Genomic DNA, 3876 nt, shown 5'->3' on the forward strand with positions numbered 1-3876 from the left:
CTGTGTTGGAAGAAGTGCAGCCAGAGTGCTCCTTGGAGACCAGGATGACCAAACTTCATCTCTCATACTTCGGATATATTGTCAGGAGGGACCAGTCACTGGAGAAGGATATCATGTTTGATAAGGTGGAGGGTCAGAGAAAAAGAGGAAGACTCCCCAGAGAGATGGATTGGCCAAATGGCAACATCAGTGGGCTCAAGTGTGGCAGCAATTGTGAGGTTGGCCCAGGACGGTGCAGTGATTTATTCTGTTGTACCTAGGGTTGCTGTGAGTTGGTACCGACTCAATGGCACCTAACAACAACAACAACTAGAATAAGAACTTGTCGAGACAAGTTGGCATATCTTGGAGAAGTCAGGCTGCTACTAAGTGGTGAGTGCCCACTGCCTGTACTATCTGTTTTGGTGTTGGAGGCTGATGATATCCCAGGGTAGCTAATACTGGTGCCACTGGGAGGGAAGATGGACATTGCTCTGACTTACACAACTGAGCAGGTTCTGGAAGTTAGACAGTCTGAGAAGGCATTGTGCTGTTCATAGGCTCCAAGGGACTAGGTTCATATATTGCATCTTAAAACAAGATTCATAATACCTTTAGCAATCTGCAGCAATATAATGCAGTGTTTAATTGATGACAAGCAGTTTTGAAGCTTGTCATAAAAAAACTTTAATTCTGTCAAGATTTGTAGGTAAGCATCAGCTTCTGTACAGAGTTTTGGACACTGGAACAAATCCTGAATCCAAACCTCCATAAGTGGTCAGCAAAAAAGCCTTTGTCAGGGCCCAGCCCTCTGTGCCTCCAGAGGAAGGAACTGGGGGCTACTCCAGAGCGTTTCTTTTCCTGCCCCCTCAACCAGATCCCTGGCCTGTAGTGCTGTCAGTCTAGCTGAGGTTCTGCCTGATATGTATTTTTAAAAGTTAATATATATGAAACTTTTGTTTAAAACCTTCTTTAGGACTCTTTGTAGTTTTTCGTAGTATAAAAAGATGTTATGCCCTCAAAGCTTTGAGAACATTTATTTTAGATTAAAGGAGTTTAAAGAGAGATGATAACAGAATGTAATACACCATCCTAGACTGGTTATTCTTCAGGAGGAATTGAAAATACTCTTTAAAAAATTATTGGGAGAATTGAAGCAATTGAAATATGAACTGTAGATTACATTGATATTATATCCAAGTTAAATTCCTTAGATTTGATTAATGTTACTATTATTTTATAAGAGAAATACACGTTCCAGTATTAAGGTCATGATATGTACAACCTACTTTCTAATAGATTAAAACAATAAACCTACATATCTGTATATATGGAGTCCTGATGTGACACTGTAGGATAAGCCCTGGACTGCTAACTGCAAGGTTGGTGGTTCAAGTCTATTAAGCTGCTTCTCGGAAACCCTATACAGAGTTGCTATGAGTCGGAACCGACTCAACAGCACTTAACAACAACATTTGTGTATATGTAAAGAGATAAAAATAAAGATGGAAAAAATATTACAAACTGGTGAATTCTGGGTAAAGGCTGTGTGTAACCATTTTGTATAAGTTTGAAAATTATTTAAAAAATACATTAAGTAATAGGAAATTAAATTTTACACAGATGAGTTGGTGTCACGGACTTAATTCTGTCTCTCCCAAATATGTGTCCACTTGGGTGGGCCATGAGTCTCAGTGGTTTGGCAGTTATGTGATGATCCCCCAAATTATGATCTGATACAAAGGGGTTAGGATGAGATATACTTGGTGTGGCACTGTAGGATAAGCAATAGTCTGAAAACAACGGCGACAGCCCAAAGTCACCAGTCGCTCCTCAGAAATCCTGTACAGTTTGAGTCGGAAACAGCTCCACAGCACTTAACAATGCACCTTCTTACTCAGTTCACATTCCTTTATTCCACCACAGCCCTGCTCTGATGTAAGGGGAGTTTCCTGGTATGTGGCCTGCAACACCTTTTAAGGGAAAAGAGATAAACGGAGAGAGAAATTAGCTTAGAAAGGAGAACCTACTCCTTTCTAAGCTAATTTCTTTGGACCCAGGTTCCTGCTCTGGGAACTGCGTAAATCCAGGGGGCGTAAGATTGATAGGAAGACACATTGAGCCATCAAAGGAAAGCCAGGCAGGCCTGCAGATACTGAAAGGAGACTAGGACCTTCCTCCTAAGCTGTGTGCCAACATTGAGAAAAAGAGAGCTTTTTCCTAAGCTGACACCTTGAATTTGGACTTCTAGTGTCCTAGACTGTGAGATAATAAACTTGTTAAAGGCATCCACTTGTGGTATTTCATTATTGTTTGTATTTTGTAGTGCTTTTCAATGACTATGAAATGATTAAGCTGTTGAAGACACTAGTTAATGGTGGAGTTTTCAACACTGTAGAGAGCATTTTCTATGCTCTGCTGCCCCCTAGTGACTATTATGGTTACCAGCAATTCATTTTACAAGTGATTTAGAGCTGCTCCTTGGAAACCCTGTCTTATGCAGAGTCTGGTATTGTAAGTTGGAACTAACTCGATGGCACTTAACAACAACATAGTCATCCTTAAGGATCTTTCTTTCTTTCTTTTTTTTTTTTAAGGTTTTTATTGTGGATTGAGTGAAAGATCATCAGTTTTACATTCAACAAATCATGCACCTTGTTTCCTTACAATGATTATAATTCCCTCCATATACCTACCATCCGTTAACAGTATTTCTCTCTATCCACTTTAGCTTTTTTTTTTTTTTTTTTTTTTTTTTTTTTTAATGTTTTATTGTGAATTATGTGATAGTAAGGATCTCTTATAGAGTAGTGGTGTATGAGTTGGGCTGTTAACTGCAAGGTCAGCAGTTAGAGACTACCAGCTTCTCCATAGAAGAAAGATGAAGCTTTCTGATTCTGTGAAGAGTTACAGCCTTGGAAGCCTTATAAAGGGTTATATGAGTCAGAACTTACTCCACAGCACACAACCACCACCATACTCATCCTAATGAGTCAGAATTGATTTGATTTCATGGCAATGTGTTTGATTTGGAGTCTTTAGGATCACTATGAGTTGGAATTGACTTTATGACAGTGGGTTTGCTTTATAAACATTTAAAAATAATTTAATATCAAGTCAAAGAATTAGTTTCTTTGCAAGGAGGAGATACTACTACAAAGTCGTATCTCATACATAGCCTCTTGTTTTGGCTTTCAAAGAAAAATGTGTTTTTGTTCTAGTGGTTCCTTTACATAGTATCCTTGTTGTTGAAGCACCATCAAGTTTGTTCCGACCCATAGTGACCCTGTGTAGGGTTTCCAGGGAGCAACTGGTAAGCTTGAATCACTGACCTTGTAGTTCAAACCAACTCTTCAGTCCAGTGCATTAGCCCACAGAGCCACATCAGGACTCCATATAGTATCCTTAGTTCCCTCCTTTTTTTTTTTTTTAAGTATCTATTGGCTCCTCGCTGTAGTGTAACACTAAAGTTTACTTATATACATGTTTCCCTTCTCTCTTCCCTTGTTATTGGTAGGTGCCATTGAGTTGGTTTCAACTCATACTGACCCTGTGTACAACACAATGAAACACTGCCCAGTCCTGGGTCATCCTCACTATCTTTCCTGTGTTTTGAGTTCATTGTTGTAGCCATTGTATCAATCCGTCTCACTGAGGAGCTAACTTTTTTTTTCTTCAGACCTTCTGCTTTACCAATATGATAACATTTTTCAGAGATTAACCCCTCCTAGTAAAGGCTTTCTACTCCCGTAAAGATTTACACCCTCGGAAACCCTATACAGGGTCGCTATGGGTTGGAACCGACTCGACGGCACTTAACAACAACAACAACATGTGTACAAAGTGTTGGTGGTGTTATTAGGTGCCATACACCTACTCATAGCAACTGTATACACA

General features: G+C 39.6%; 1 protein-coding gene and 2 pseudogenes across 1 annotated transcript in view; 1 reads left to right on the plus strand and 2 right to left on the minus strand.

The window, feature by feature from the left end:
• The window catches only part of LOC102813029, a 2518-nt pseudogene extending 1893 nt beyond the window's left edge, over positions 1–625 (minus strand).
• Positions 1–3876, plus strand: part of EXOC6B (exocyst complex component 6B) — an 859602-nt gene that overhangs the window by 45904 nt on the left and 809822 nt on the right. The gene's annotated exons all lie outside the window — the stretch shown is intronic.
• Positions 1857–3876, minus strand: part of LOC102813419 — a 36274-nt pseudogene continuing 34254 nt past the window's right edge.

This window comes from Chrysochloris asiatica, unplaced genomic scaffold (assembly GCF_000296735.1).
Source record: "Chrysochloris asiatica unplaced genomic scaffold, ChrAsi1.0 scaffold00052, whole genome shotgun sequence".
NCBI classification, from domain to species: Eukaryota; Metazoa; Chordata; class Mammalia; order Afrosoricida; family Chrysochloridae; genus Chrysochloris; species Chrysochloris asiatica.